Below are 17,049 nucleotides of genomic sequence, written 5' to 3' on the forward strand. Positions count from 1 at the left end.
ATGGCCAGGTGGCTTCTGAAAAAGAGCTATACAGCTCAGTGGGGCCTTGCGTGGTAAAAAATAAAAATTAGTTTTCAAATCTTCTTGTTCATGTGAAGTATCTTGCCCAAGCACTGCTTACTTGTTTTACGTTTTTAATTATTTCATCTAGCTACTGGCGTTCTCTACAAAATGTCACAACTTTTTAGGGGAGAAAAAAACACATGTTGGCAACCGTTTCGTAATCATCCACGCATATGCACGTTTTTTTTATTCTTTGTGTAAAACAAAAAAAAAACACCACACTGAAAATTTCCCAAAGAAGTGAAACAAAGTTCAGAAGAAGTTATTCATTGAATTACCGATCACCTCACTTGGCCGTGCTGACTTCTGGAACAAGTTTACGAGACTTCTGGATCCCTCCCCCCCCCCCCAAAAAAAAACCACACCAACGGGAGGGAGTGCATCCAGATTAGATCATTAGGAACCATCTGTTGCTGCTGAAGTTTAATAAAAACGATAACATACAGGCCTTTGTTCATGCAGCGGAGACCAGTGAAAGCATCCTTCATACACTTAAACTTTGTGCAGTTCATTTCCTGAACAGGGTACAAACCTCCCACTCACCCTACGGTCATTGTAGTACGGGAACCACACCCCGACTACGTGCGTATGTTGAACTTCTTTTGCACCGTACGTAGCCAACCATGTTAATCGGAGGTGCGGGGAGGGGGGGGGGGTGTTGGACAACAAACTAAACACACAAAGCCGATCTCAAGAAATTAATTTTCAATCGAGACGATTTAACAGTGCATAGCTCCGTTTGCTTCCTCGTATCGGAAGGGAAGAGCGTTCCAGACGGCCGCAGAAGGGCATCTGAAAGCAATCGCGACACGGTAACCGCCGTCTTTGTTCGATGGCCAGCAGTCAAAAGCCGCCGCCGCCGCTGCTACTGCTGCTGCGAGGGTGATCGGAGTTCGCCTGACGATGCTTTACGAGATCGGGCGAGGTATCGTGGTGCAATTGTGGCTAGCACTTCGCCTTGCGTAATGAGAGCGACCTTAGAATGCGTTCGTTCGGCAACTGAAAGCAAAATGCAGCTCGACAAACGCCGGGCGACTGGTGGAGTCACAACATCGAGTGGAATCAGTTCACCCGTCCCGGGTGATGTTGCTCATGCGCGCGAATTGCACCGGTTCGCTCACAACAACAGCAGCAGCAGCAGCAGGAGTCGACACTGCTGACTCACCTCCCAGTGCCACGGGACGCAGTCTCGTCAGTTGATGCCTATTTTATACACCGCAGAGGGATGATGATGATGATGATCATGGTGGATTGAGGATGATGATGATGATGATCTGATGATGTTGATGGTGGTGCTGGTGGCTTATTAATAATCATGATGATTTATTGTTGGGGATAATGATGGTGTGTTTATGATGGTTGTTTATTGATGATGATTGGATGTTCGTGATCATAATGAGGTATATTGATTGCGACGCTATTGACAACGATGATTAAGGGGAGGATGACGACAAGGAAGCAACACCAATGTCAACTCTGACCAGAACGTCAATTATGATATTTTCAGCTCAGCGAGTCTCACAGCCAGATATTGCGACCGGATTAACTCAACGAAATAGCATGTGCTGGAACACACGTTTGCTCGGGCGAATTGTCCGTAACTTTTAAAACATTCTAAGCAAAAAAATATAAGGAGGCAGTTTAGCGGACAACATTCATGGGAGAGATTGAAATTAGTTGGCAAAGGCAGTTGCCACATTTGCCACCTCGCTGACTCAGCTGTGTGCGGCTCGAGTGAAACGTTTTACGATGCTTTGGATTCAAGAAAGTTCCATCGCTTCCTGGCAGAGATGAGCACACGTCTACCACACAAAGTCAAAGCTCGCCTCTATAGCCTCCTAGCTGTCAACCCATACGGTTTACCCCGTATTCTTGTACAGGGATATTGAGTTTTCAGGTCCATACGGGGTACAGCCGATTGTAGGATGAACGTTGAGATTTATACGGGGGCACGGGGTGGACCAATAAGGTTTGAATTGGTCTGTAATAAGGTAGGGCGCTGAGAAGGAGTTGACAGGTATGGTAGCCTTAACAGACTGTTGGGGCAAGTGCTGTTAGCGAGCACCTATTAAGGCCCGAACGGCACACGAAGAGGTGGGTGTCCCAGCAACCACGCCCGGCCGCCTTTGTCTCCCCGGTGGCGGTGATGTTCACATACCCCACCAGCTACGCGTTCGAGGCTGAGTCGACCTAGGGGAGGCCCAGAACCGGTTCAGATAATCGTCACTGGTGTTGGTGGGCGTGAGCGGGGATCGCCGCGCGCTCACCGCTCCCCACGGCACGCACATACACACACAGAATCGGAATATTTATTAATACTGCAGGAATCTGATGAGCAATAAAAAGCTCTTTTTCACAGATGCCCAGTAGGAGCGGATCAGAACGTTACAACAAACAGTACACAACAACACGATAGGAGCGTGTTCGATTCCCGCTCACGGCTAACACCGGTGACGATTATCACCACTGGGCCTCCCCTAGGTCGACTCAGCCTCAAATGAGTACCTGGTGCGATGTATAAACACCGCCACTGGGGAGACAAAGGCTGCCGGGCGTGGTTGCTGGGCCACCCACCCCCTCGCGTACGGTGCCGGTCTTCAAGGGCGCTCGCTAACAGCACTTGCCACAACAGTCTGCTAAGAGCTACACGGGGGATCTTTGTCTCTGTGCGCTGGCGCGCGTGCACTACGTGTTGATTCGCACGTGCTCTGCTGCGTGCCAGAGCTAATCGGGGCGGGGGAAGAGGGAGGCAGGGAAGGAAGAGGGAGGCAAGGAAGGAGGGTAGCTGCGATGGCGACAGGGGGGGCGGGCGGGAGGAGTCAGAGCAACAGGGACTAGTGGGATGATTGGAGGGTAGGGAGCAAGGCTGAACGATTTGGGGGGAAATATCTAATTGCGATTTGAAGCTTTCGTGACTGCAGGAATCCATACTCTTTGGTTCTTTCGGGAAAGTCACGTGGTAGGTAGAAATAACATAAAATCAATCACGACGTTTCGATCGCAACACAAGCAATCTTCATCAGGTGCCTGCGATCGAAACGTCGTGATTTGTTTTATTTTATTTTATTTCTACCTCTGTGACTTTACCGAAAGAACCAGAGTATGGAAAATATCTTATTGCGATTTTCCTGACATATTGCGATTGCTATTTGATTTGCGATGACATTTTTTCAACATGCACTGTGTAATAGATTTAAAACACGTGATGGAGCATTACTACGTGATACCATCAAACATATGCACTTCTCTATATATTCTAATGCAAGGATGATAACTTAAAAGATATGAATTGCTTCCAACGTGTATTTCAATTTTTTTTTAATTGAAATAGAACAATCAAACATAGAACAATTGTTACGTGAAATGAAGTTATAATAATACAAAAGAAAACAAATCCAATAATAAAGTAACATGACTTTTCAAATCGAAAAAAATCGCAGCCTTTGCCCTTTGCTAATCGCATTGTTACAAATTGCGATTTCGATTTGAAATCGATTAATCGTTCAGCCCTAGTAGGGAGTGGGTGACGGAGTGAGCGGGGCAAGGTGGTTATGGGACGACACAATGTGCTCCCAGCGCAACTGGATCACAGCTGACGCACCACGCAACGCCACGAGGCATCGACACAGCCGCGTGATTTGGCAGGCGAAACATGATAGGATAATAATGGTGATGATGTGATGAGCGGTTGTTTTTCATGGAGCGCTCGAGCCTTGACGCTGGGGCGTCTCAGGCAAAGAGAGAGAGAGAGCGAGCTATTTGCACGCAACGATGGGCGACTTACACTGCCAGTATCAATCACATCTGAAAGGGCACTCCCGGTGACAGCTGTCCTCTGTGCGGTGGCGCAAGAGAAACCAAAACGAAAGTCTTTTAAAAAAAATCCTTGGTTAAAGACCCACTGGAGCTGTTATAGCCACCTGGCGATAGCAAGTGATAGATCGACGAAGTTGGCGGCTTATCATCACGTGGAAATTTAACAGCCAAGTTGTGGAGAGAAAAACCAGAGGACCCGGAGGAAAAAAAATCAACACAACCACCGGGTAGAGAGAGAGATGGAGAGCGAGCGAGAGCGAGACACCGCAAACAAACTCGGCACCATTGACCTGCAATCAATCGCCCATGAATCTGCAAACTCGTGTTGGGGCGATGATTGCTGCTATGCCTCGTCCCAATCGAGTCATTTGTGCGCTTTTATTAACATTTTTTTTATATTAAACGAATTGTGGGAGCGGGACGCCTTCTAATTTCCGCAGCGAAGCTTGTCCTGAGATGGTTTCCTGAATAAAGAAACAATCTCAAGACGACAAGTGCGTCCAAGTCGTCATTGCACATTTGTGACCGTCTCAGAGACGATGGCTCGGTGTCTCTGGACTTGGCCATCGTGAAGCCCGCGAGACGCGAGGCACAACAATCCCCTTTTGCTCACTCGGGACGATCCTTGGTCATGGAGTAATCCGAGAGGCCTGCGTGTCGATGCACCACCAAGGATGGGCTGCTGGCCTACGTTGTTGCGCAGGTAGTGGGGCAAATAACCTCGACCAGCCACAAACGGTGTGGGATCTCCCTCATCCAACAGTGGGCCCACATAAGGGACTGCATATACACTGAGCAGTTTGACGAAGTCTGGCAAAATGATCCGCACGACCCACAAGGCATGAGGGGGGGTGGGGGTGTTGTGAGTTTGTGAGTCCTTCATCCAGCAGTGGATTGACCACGTACGACAGAGAAGAACAGAAACCCCAGAGCTTGAACCCCCATCCCCACACCGAATCTTAGCAATGCTGCCCGAGATGTTTCACGAAGAACCCACCCCCCCCCCACCTTGAAAGTAGTGAGTGAGAAAGAAATACACAGAGAGAACAAAAAACACACTACCAGCCTCAGGGGCTTTTAATTACTAATCTCTGCTGCTGGCTGCAAAACAACACTCAGAACGCGGCCGTCGTGAACCGTGTGCGCTCCCCCCGCCTCTCGGCGTTGGGATGAGCTCATTTAATTATTAATTCCGCCTCGAGGTGACGGAGGGAGGGAGGGGAGGGAGGGGAGTGAGGGCCCGAACTTGAGAGAGCTGTCAGAAATCAAAACAACACTTCCTCCCATGGCGAGAGACGCGAAGGGCGAGACGAACCCTTTGCGGAGTGACGAGAGGGCTCTCTGGGACCAGCCAACCACGTGGCGCAGCACGTCCGCGCGTTGCCGGCTGAGCCAATGGTCGCCTCGTGCGGCCAGGCAACAGCGACCCAGGGTAGGGGAGGGAGGAGCTCTTTAACAAGAAGAAGCACAACAACACACAAAAACCTCACCACCACCACCCGCCCACCCACTCGTGTCATGTGTTTGTCTCGGTTTTCTTGAGGCTGTGGAGGGGCGGTGGTGGAGGAGGATGAGGAGGTGGGAGAGCGGTGGCGCAGCGGTTAGCGTCGCGGTTCTTTTAAGAGCTGTTTCGTGACGTTTCGCACACCCGTTGCGGCTCTCTGTGTAATATTGTTGTCTTTGGAAGAACAAAAATGATCCTTGTTATTTTGGTTACCGAAGCCTTGGCCGAGCGCTGCGCTACCATTCCCGTTCACGGCCGCCACCGCCATCCCCAATTCCAGTGACGATTGTATGAACCGGTCCTGTGCATCACCTAGGTCGGCTCAGCCATAAATGAGTACAGTACCTGGTGCGATGTGTAAACATCGCCACTAGGTAAACAAAGGCGGCCGGGCGTGGTGCCGGCCATCCACCCACTCGTGTGCCGTGCCGGCCTTTCTAGGTGCTACTCGAAAAGAGAACTTGCGCCAACAGTCTGTTCAGGCTACACGGGGGGCCTTTGTCTTTGGAGGTGGGTGAGTTGGCTCAGCAGCGGTTGTTGGTGGTTGGGTGGTGGTGTTCAAATTACTGCGCGGAGACTTTTGGTCCCCCCCCCCCTCTTGTCAAAGTGGATTTAAAACTATTTAAACAAATGCACGTTCTTGGCTGCGATGGAATGAAAGTACTAATATTTAAAAAAAACCCACAATGGGCTCGTTTATATGAACGGCCTAAGCCCAATTATTGCCTGTGACCAAGAAGCTGCGACCAGATTTCGGAAGCTGAGCGGTAACCTGGGCTATCGGCACCCCACGCCGAACAGCACACAGCAAAGTGGACCGAATCCATCTGTGCGGAGCTTTCAGTGTCGTCACCTCACCGGTTGGAGCGCGTGGTGGGTTTTGGGCTTCCCGATTTGTCTGGATTTCATAACCACACATCAAGGCGAATTGATGTGTCAATTGGCCGAACGTGGCCAATCGGTGTGTGTGGCAGGACCCTGCTGAAAGGGTCTTGAGACTCATTGAGGCTTTCAAGTATAAATACGTGGCACGGTTGTTTAGAATATTGTGCAGCATTATCTCCGGGATTAAACGGGAAATCTTAAAATGGTATCGTCAAACAACAACACAAGTCGATGCGTCTTTGTGCTCAATATGTGAACATTCCACATTACCACGACAGGGGCCAGTTCTTGCACAACTAAACAGTCACTGGTAATCTGCTACTTGTATTATCTTACCCCGGGGGGATGTCGACGACGATGACAAGGATTATCATGATGGAAGACGGCTGATTAAATGGGAAATTGATGGCTAGATATCCGAAATGAATCTGGGTAATTCCCGCGGTGGTATTAAATAAAAATGCAAGCTGTCCGTTTCACGCTTTGAACGACGAGGGGAATCACCCACATACCCTCATGTTTGCCGTGGTGCGTGTTTGATAAAGGGCTTGCTGCTGCTGCTGTTGCCACTTGGCAAGGGCCTACGCGTTGGGTGCCTGTACCGTGACCCAAATTCCACCCTCGATGCACGTACACATTTTGTTGTTGCTGTTGTAGCTGCCCCGTCGGGATGATATAGGCTGAGTTGAATCGCACCTGCGAATATTTTCATCGCGATCTTTCAATTTGCGAGCGCAGAAAGGAAATTTGATTAAGTGAATCCATCAGTTTGTGGCCGATTTTAAATATATATTTTTTCCAATGACGCCAGGAATGGATCCGACCTCGTCAGATCTTGGAAGCTAAGCAGGCACTGAGCCCTATTCGTACTTCGAATTGTAACCACAATGCACAGGTGTTTTTGGCTGCGGGGCATCGTGGTGGGCATCAGGGAAGGAATTGCAGCAATGCCCATTGTTGTCCTGTACTTCTGTGAGCCCACGTCCACGCTGGGAACAGGCTGTCATCCAGAAGTGGAGTGAGTGACTGCTTATACGTGATGACACCCGCTGAGTGCTCTGTCCGTACCTGTAAGCAAACCGCCACCTCCTTTGCGAGTGGCATCACGGCAACTTTAACGTGCACTTTTCAACATACAGTACTTTAATGCTATTTAAAAAAAAGTTTTGCTCGCTGTCTGGCTACCTGGTGGGAAGGACAAAGAACGTGACGTGGTTAAAAAATAGTTTTTCAAAGCACACATTTTTCTTTGCACTCAAAAGTACAAAATTAATTATTTTGACCCCAGAATTTATCAAATTTGATGTGCTGAATAAAAGTGTGTGGTTTCCTTTCGTTATATTAAAATTTTCTTCATGCGAGCCACCCAAAGAAAAAATGTCATGCACACGCACGGATTCTGGAATGCTTTCCAACATGTGAGTTATATATATAATTTTTATCGCCAAGTGGTGTACAATAACCCTTTGACCAATGTGACCGGCTTTCTCTAGGGCTAAGCACCCAACAGTACAGTTACCAACAAGAGTGACACGCCTCGAAACTTACATTTTATTTCGTACGATAATAATCACAGACGGTTAACTTAAGCATTTCACGCTTTCAACTTCGTTTTGAGTAATCAGAATCTTTGTATATCCTGGAGGAAATCCGATGAGCTATGAAGCTCTTTTTTTACAGATGTCCAGTCGGGGCTGGTCAGAAAGATACAACAACAACGTGTTAATTAAAATGACTTCAGTTTAAACGCGCAGGTGTTGTTTGGGGTTTGTTTAATGAGTGTGTAAGGCCGACGCGGTGTCGATGCGACTATGTGCAAACAATCGTCTTCGTCATTATCAGCCATCATCTGTCCACTGCTGGATGAAGGCCTCCCCCACCGCCCCTATATTAATCTGTTAAGGTTATCTTTGTCTTGTGTGTGTGTATGTGTGTGTATATGTGTGTGTATGTGTGTGTATATGTGTGTATGTGTGTATATGCATGTGTATATGTGTGTATGTGTGTGCCTCAAATATTGGAGGAAGTCACCCCCTGTGAGTGGCTGGCTGAGGTGCCATCTGTTGAGGAAGTACTGAAGGCGATCCGGAGTCTGAGACCAGGAAAGGCACCGGGCAGAGATGATCTCCCAAGCGAAATGCTGAAGGAGGGTGGCGTTTGTGCACAGACTGCCCTATATGACATCATAATAACAGTCTGGACCACTTTACGGGTTCCGCAGGGTTGGAAGGATGCCCTGGTGATCCCCCTCTTTAAGAAGGGGGACCGCTCAGACTGTAACAACTACAGGGGCATCTCACTCCTCAGTGTGCTGGGAAAGGTCCTGGCAAGGATTATTCAACATCGCCTTGCCAGGCACGCTGAGGAGAGGCTTGCGGAGCCCCAATGCGGGTTCAGGAAAGGGCGGTCCTGCACAAATGCCATATTTTCTGTCCGTCTGCTACAGCAGAGGTGTAGGGAATTCCAGCAAGACCTACATCACTGCTTTATTGACCTGGTTAAGGCCTATGATACCATTAGTTGGCCTGGGCTCTTGGTTGTTCTTCGTGCTTTTGGAGTCCCTGACCCTCTGCTCACGATCATTAAGGACCTTCATGATGGTGAGCGGGCCCGGGTAAAACTACGTGGCTGGGAGTCAGAGCCATTCCCTGAAGCCTTCAATAGCTGTACCGAGGGAATCTTAATTTGGCACAGATATAATGGGAGGCTGATCGATGCCCGGGTGCGGTCAAGGGATGGCTCCCTATTGCTCAACCACGTTATGTATGCCGATGATTTGGTAATAGCTGCTCATTCAAAGGAGGGGTTGGAGATGCTGCTACTGAGACTGGAGCGTGCCACTAAGAGATGGGGCCTTACCATCAGCCCCACCAAAACTAAGCACCTGCCTGGGTATTTTGTGCCATCGGACACTCCACCCCCACAACTCCAAATCGGTGATAGGGCAGTTGTGGAGAGAGTGGAAAGTTTCCCATACCTGGGCAGTGTGCCTATGACCGGCTCCAGTTTAACAGCAGAGGTCTCACTCCGAATCAGTCGAGCGGCAATATCTTTTCATCGGTTGCGTAACGCTGTGTGGAAGTTACCTGGTCTGTCGCACCGCAACTAAGCTTCAGGTCTTCTCGGTCACGGTCATTCCCTCCCTTTTCTACGCTTACGAAACGTGGACCCCCCTAATGGAACATCTTCGCCGGTTAGAAACATTTAGGCTAGCCTGCCTACGATCCATCCTGGGTTTAACTAGGCTGGATTGTGTGAGGAGCTCACATATCCTTGAAAGATCTGGGCAAGGTCCCATTGGTGAGCTCCTCCAGCGGGCAAGGCTGCGATGGCTGGGTCATGTAGCCCGCATGCCCAGCCACCGCATGTCGAAACAGCTTTTGTTCGGCCGGATCGAGGGGGCTAAACGAGCGTGGCACGGGTTAGAGAAGAGATGGAGTGATGTGGTACAGGAGGACGTGGAGCTGAGTGGACTTGCCGATGACTGGTACCAGCGGTGTCAAGATCGGCCTCTGTGGAGGAGGCTCGTGAAGGACGCTCTTGGGCAGTTGGAGGCAGTCGCCCTCCAACAACAACGGAGGGCGGAGGAGCGACGCTCACAACAACGAGCGGAGCGCTGGGTGGCTAAAGCACAGCAGGTTGGCACAGTAGGGGGCAATGGTGGTGCATCAGCCAGTCATCTTTGTCATCTTAGTCAGTCGACCCGTGGCACTTGGGTTTGCCCCGTGACCTCTTGCCAGCGGGCGTTCGACACTTCACGTGGCCTCAAGGTGCACATGGCCTGGTACAAGCGTCGTGGTGACGTCACCGCCACTTAGTGGCGAATGGCGGTTGTTGTTGTTGTTGTGTGAGAGTGTATATGTGTGTGTGTATGTAGATGTGTGTATGTAGATGTGTGTATGTGTGTGTGTATATATGTGTGTGTGTGTGCTCGTGTATGTGCGCAGCATGAGTGCGCTACGAACCCCGCTAACCGAGTTCGAGCCCCGCTCACGGCCACCAACACCCAGTGACGATTGTCTGGACCGGTTCCTGGGCCTCCCCTAGGTCGACTCAGCCTCAATCGAGTAGCTGGCGCGGTCTGTTAAAAGATCGCCACTGGGGAGACAAAGGCGGCTTGTTCCGGCTTTAATAAGGTGCTCGCTAACAGCACTTGCCCCATCAGTCTGTTCAGGTTATAGGGGGGATCTTTGTCTTTGTTATCACGAACTATAAAACCATGCCTGCAATGTAAGATCCATACTGTACCCTATCACATCTGTACCGTCGCAGCACACCCATACATTACAACGTCACAGCTACATCTCCTATACAGAATATGAGAGTACACCTCTTCCAATACGTCCGAACCGTGTGGAAGAGTAGACCAAAGGTTGTACATTCATACGCGAATAGTGCCCAGCAATTGCTTACTCATTGACCACTGCTGGCGAAAGGTTTGCCACAAAGTGGGAAGTAGAGAGGGAGCCCGTCTGAGAGGCACACGTTGGCCTACTCTTCCACACCGGTCCACACGTATTGGGAATATAATCGCAATGTCGTTAAGTCCTTTATTGCTCAAACACAGCACTTAATTGGGTTGCATGTTGGTGTTCAGGCTGACTTGCCCGAACAGCTGGCTGACCAGGCAGAGGGCTGCGCGTGAACATGCGCTCGGCTCACGCGGGACAAGCTCAAGGGGCCGTCCATAAATGACGTCACGCACCTAGGGAGGGGGGGGGGTCAGACATTTGAGACGATGTGTGACACGGGGGGAGGGGGGTTTGAGAAATGTGACGTCACATCAAAATGCGCAACTTTAAATAAATATAGACAACACGTCGTTCTATTTAATTAAATTGACTTTTTAATAAATGTTTTCACCTACAACATCAGAGTGCAGCGCCACATTAAATTCGCACTACAATGACAATAGTTTAAAGCGATTTGAAGCATGTTTTATATATATTTTTTTGGGGGGGGGGGGGTAGAGCTTTGTGACGTCATATTTGAGGGGGGGGGGTCTGACTTTTTGTGACGCCGTGTGACGAGGTGGGGTGGGGGTCAAAAATAGTCCAAAATCGCGTGACGTCATTTATGGACGGTCCCCCAAGTGTGCGTGAGGTGCAGCTGACCCCCCCCCCCAATCCCCCAGGCTGAATCAGTTGGACAAGTTGACTGACCTCCAGCAAGCTCACCAGGTTTTCGTTGAAGTAAGGTTCCCTTAAATGTTGCCAACAGCAGTAATAGACAGACGAAACATCGGTGGTTGTTGTTGTTGCTGCTGTTGACGTTGCAGTCGGCGGCGGTGATGATGATGGTGGTGGCGATGATGATGATGATTACGTGTTGTTTTTCTGACTGCACTCAGCCCAGGTTTCGCTTCCTGGTCCTCAGCTGATCGATGAGTCAGCGTTGTGAAACCAGCGGACGGGGCGGCGGTGTCGGGTAGGAGGGAGTGGGGAAACACCGAGAGAATATCGCACCACTTGCTCGCAATGTTCCCTGTCGTGAGCATGCGACAAGCAGGGAGGCGGGGCGGGGGACTTCACCTGCAACGTGGTGCTTCCCCTTGCTCAAATTGTAACATCGAGTCCAATAGTCTGTGCGTGCTCGCCTCTCCCGTGTATGGCTCAGGCCGGGGGCCAGTGAACGCGGTGGAAATTCCACAATTTAGAAACGTTGGGGAGTTGGGGAGGAGGGCGGGCGAGTCTGTGCGAGAAGGACAGCAAACGATTGACTTGCTCACAAAGTGGTACACTATTTTATCGACCCCTGCACGGAGAGATCGGCTGAGTCAGCACCTACCCACCTACCGCCCCAAGCAGGATTTGAACTCGCACCCTACCACTGAGCCACCCGGCCAGGTTTACCGCGACGAGAGAGTGGGAAATGTATTTAAAGGGTCTGTTTATTTTAAACTTTATTGATCCACTGCTGGATGAAGGGTTTCCCAATGCCGTGTGGGTCGTGGAGGTTGTTTGACCATACTTCACCACACTGGTCGGTGTGTTGAAGTATGGTCAAACAACCTCCATACTTCACCACACTGACCAGTGTGGGTTGGTGAAGGGGGTGGTGGTGGAGTTTAGGGGGATTCCATGATCACTTAAAATATCACTCGCCGCTGATGATAGCCGTGAATGCAAGTTTAACTCAGGAAGCCAGGCTAATCGCCCTAAGCACTGCGCCACCACTCCACGCCCGGATTTAAAATTTTAAAATAAAGTGCCTCTGTTCAAATACCCTGAGCCAGATGTGGAAATTCCACATGAATATGACGTGGACTTTGTATATATCCACAAAACAACTACCATTATTTCCCCAGCACCAGGGGATGCGTTCTCAACAGATGGTACCTATTTTATCCAGCACCGAGGGATGATGGTGACGATGGTTACTCGAAGACTCCGCGAAAGCCGAAGTTAAACAAACTGGAAACAATTGTGAGAATCAGAATATGTATTTATACCGGATGAATCCGATTCGCTGTGAAGCTCTTTCTGCACACATGTCCAGTAGTTTTCAGATAGCAACTGGCCACTTGTGATGCTGTTGCAACGTGACCAGGAATCGAACCTCGGCGGTCGAATAGACCGGTAGGGCAGCGTGCTCACTCATCACGATAACGGAACAAAGATCTCCTGCTGAGCTGTGTGGCGTATCATCTGTCCTGGCGCCCATTCCCCCCATCCACTCGACCGTTTGCCGAGAACTCACCGATTATATGTGGAGACTCGTTTTTACATTTTGTGTGCACAGCTCCCTCCAGCGATTGCAGAACGGCGTGTGTCATCACTCGGAGCCCGCCAATTCAAATGACAATACCGCGGCAGTAGACAAGTCAGTGTGGGCGTGCGTGAGAACAACGTGTATTAATAATTTCAGCAACGTTGTTGTTGCTGTTAAAATGCTTGTTTACTCAGCAAATCCTCACTGAGTCTCATGCCTCTCAACAATAAGAGTTGAGAAGGGGGGGGGGTGGCCTGTGACCCCCCCCTCCTTTCCCTTTAAATTCCCTCCGATTTACTGGGCATTTAACTCACAACTTTTTCCGGTTATGAGTCAAGCATTGACCATGCTAACACACGCTGGATATAAACCACGTGACCACACACTGGATACAAACCACATCAGTTAACATGATGCCTCTGAATTTTGATTTAAAGCTTTCGTGACTGCAGGGATTCATATTCTTGGTTCTTTCGGTAAAGTCGCGTAGAAGGGAAACAATAAAATAATAAAAATATAAAACCTGAATAATGACTGCTTGTGTTGCAGTCGAAACGTCGTGATAATTTTATTGTTTTATATTTGTATTATTTTATTGTTTCCCTTCTACGTGACTTTACCGAAAGAACCAATAATACGATGCCTCTGATTTGCGTTTGTTCCCTGATCCATACGTTTGGCTTTCTGTCTGTCATTCTAACTATGGCAATGAACCTATCCAGGCATTTTTTTCTCTTTTCAGGTTTTGATTTATTTGCTTTTCCACTGTTCATATGTCTGATGCATAGATTATAACCGGTAAGATGTACTCATGGGAAACTTTCCTCACCATCAACATTCAATTGCAATTGATCAATAAGTGCATTTATGTTCACAATGGAAATTTAACATTTCTGTGGTAGGAGCCAAGTTTGTATGAATGCCATTCAATAGCCTAGAGATTGCAGAACTTAGCACCGATCCACGTACCATAGAATTGGTGGTTCAATTCCAGATACAATCTAATTAATACCCCTACATGTAATTACCAACGCCTGCCATAAAGTTGATGGTAAAGACCCTATAAGGAGATCATTATGTGTTGGTGTCATTGCCAAAAAACAACCATTATAAGTTCCAACAACCGATTAGCAACATGGATATCACATAACACTGCATTCTAAAGTCTTAACACGTTTGGCAGTAATACAATACGTTTAATATTTTTTAAAAAAATATATAATCATTATAATTTTACCTAGCTAACAAAACTTGCTTTTACAAATATTTCACACTGGGTCTATTAAGACTCCAGGTACATTGGGAAGCTGCCGTGGTATAATTTGTTCGCACATTCAGCCTCCAATTCACAGATCACAGATCACCGGTTCAATCTCTCGGCAGAGCAGTTGGAACAATGGTGCAGGCTTCTTAGCTCCCTGACAACCCTGTTCACCCAGTCGTACAAATGGGTAACACGTTGAGTCGATTGGCTGGTCGCGTGTGGTGGGGTGAATTGGGGGTATTACCACCTCTTCCAAGACGTGCGGCCAGCCGAGAAGAGTAGGCCAAATATCATCTGGAAGGTCTCTCTCTAGAACTCCTTCGAGTGTAGACCTTTCCACCAGCAGTGGGGTGAGCAAGCAGTCGCTGGGATGAACATTTTACCTGATCAAACACAGATATATTCTACTGCAGAATTATAATGGAACAAGTACTGAGACACAAATACAGAAGACCCAACGCATAACCACGAAGTTCATGGTTCACCCTAAATCGCACCCACTGGACAAACCATGGCAGCAGATGCGGATACCTGATGCAATAAATGGAAAATAAATAAAAAAACTCTCTAGTAGTATGTGACTGTGGTCATCCAGAAACAGATCATACAACGTATGGCACAATGCTCAATTCCACAAATACGAAGGAGACATTACAGCGACGATATATTCCGCTGCTCCTGACACTGTTGTCTGGATTGATCACCTAAATGTGACATTAGAGTTGTTACTCTGCAATCTAACATAAGTAGCCATAAGAATGACTTCCACACTGATTCATACGCGTCTGAAGATTACACTGCGGAAATCGCTTTGGGGTGTGCAACACGTCTGCCCTCTGCTGTCCATGAACTGAATTTCACAAGGAATACATTTATATTTAGGCTGGTTGCGCGCGGTCGCAAGCTTGTTGGGACGATTTGCGGTTCATGACCCCCGGTTGCCCTGGTTAATAGTGCCGGGTGTACTAACCACAAACACCACGCGCCCTCTGTTTCACAGTGGACGTTAAAGATTCCGTGACGTTTTTGGCAAAAAGCAGTTGGCCACTTGTGCCGACGTCAAGGTCCAAAATGTGCAAACATTGTAAAAATTTCGATTTAAAGCTTTCGTGACTGCAATGATTCATCTTCTTTGGTTCTTTCGGTAAAGTCACGTAGAATGAGAATAAAATAATAAATTGATGGTAGGACAGCGCTGGAGAGACAGTCTCGTCCCTTCACCTGATGAAGGCCGCTTGTGTTGTGGCCGAAACGTGGTGAGAATATTATTGTGTTATTTTATTTTATCAATTTATTATTTTATTCTCATTCTACGTGACTTTACCGAAAGAACCAAAGAAGATTGTAAAAATTACCTCGTAAATTGCTTAACTATTATATATATTTTTTAAAACCCGTTAACAATTGTTTTATTTTACTAGGTAAGGCCCACTGAGCTATGTAGCACTTTTTCACGAGCGACCTGGCCACTAAATGATAGCTGAACGAAGTGGCTTATCATGTGCACATTTATATCAGCCAAATACTCTAATAGCACGTTTCTAAATGTGGAGCGAAAAACCGGAGGACCCGGAGGAAAATTCACGCGACCACGGAACGAGAGATATACCAGCTCAAATATACAGGCACCAGGATCGGGATCGAACCCACGGTCTCCTGCATACCAAGCAAGGAAGTTAACATCTCACCACCGTGGCGCCCAGTTAAAACAATGGTGCACTTAATTGGAATAGCCAAGAGCAACATCACCTACCTACTGGTAGCCTACTGCCTGCTTGCAGGCCGATGCTGCGTTACCTTGTACCACAAAGGAAAAGCTATCAACAGGGGGTCCCCTCGGCTTAAACGAGAACTACATCTGGCCGCGAGAGTGATTGAGATGAATTGTGTGGCGCTGTGAGATTCCGGGGGCATTTAAGCGCCAATGGATGGGCATCTTTAAAAAAAAACAACGTTCAGATTGAGCATTCTATTCAGCAGCATTTTATCCTGTTCTGAAAATAGCTTAACTGCGGCTAATTGCATTGCACAATGTGTGACTTACAAAGAAAAACAAAACCATAAACCACACTCAGCCAGCACTAAATCAGTACAACCCAATAAAGCACAATCAGTCACGACTAAAGCAATACAACACAATAACCCTGTAAACGTGGAACAGTGGGCTAATGTTGGTCAGACGTTTTTCCTGCTACATTACATGCCAACGACGTTTTCCAAATTCACGATCTGTAATGTTACCGGGAATTGAAACATGCATTTAGATTTTTTAAATTATTATTTTGCTGCTGTAAATTTACACATGATAAGCCACATTATTGGGTTATTATTTTTGGCGAGGTCGTTTTCTGAAAAAAAAAACAAGTTAATACCTCAGTGGGCTTTACCTGGTAAGATACATGTTTGTGTTTACCTTTCCTCTACTTTGCACTCATTGTGTTTTTGTATCGTTTGTTGCTGTGACGTTTTAACCCGCCCATACTGAAACATCTGTGGAAAAGAGCTTTATAGCTCATCGGATTCCTCCAGCATAAAATACATATTCTGATTACGAATTGGCATGTGTTCGGGCTGACAGAAGTTGACTTGTACAGAGATCTGTGGGTTTCATGTTGAACTGTATTGCTGTGTACCGCACGGTTTTGATAGAGCTAGGGCTAATTGAGAGATATTGTCCGTAGTTGTAAAATAAAAAGTGGCAGCACGAGTTACTCACGAAATAATTAATAACGTTAACGGTGGAATTATTACTTTATGTAAACGTAATGCAATCACTTACTCCGGAAAATGTTTTACAAATCACTCA

General features: G+C 47.8%; 1 long non-coding RNA gene across 1 annotated transcript; it reads right to left on the reverse strand.

Moving 5' to 3' along the window:
* Positions 1-216: 216 nt before the first annotated feature.
* On the reverse strand, positions 217-14,237 carry LOC142931313 (uncharacterized). The gene is made up of 2 exons (XR_012947315.1): positions 11,446-14,237; positions 217-10,973 (listed from the first exon to the last, which is right to left on the reverse strand). It is a non-coding gene; the product is annotated as an uncharacterized LOC142931313 (long non-coding RNA).
* Positions 14,238-17,049: the final 2,812 nt, after the last annotated feature.

The sequence above is a fragment of the Petromyzon marinus genome, chromosome 52 (genome assembly GCF_048934315.1).
Source record: "Petromyzon marinus isolate PM22_M1 ecotype Great Lakes invasive population chromosome 52, UKy_Petmar_22M1.pri1.0, whole genome shotgun sequence".
Classification (NCBI taxonomy): Eukaryota; Metazoa; Chordata; class Hyperoartia; order Petromyzontiformes; family Petromyzontidae; genus Petromyzon; species Petromyzon marinus.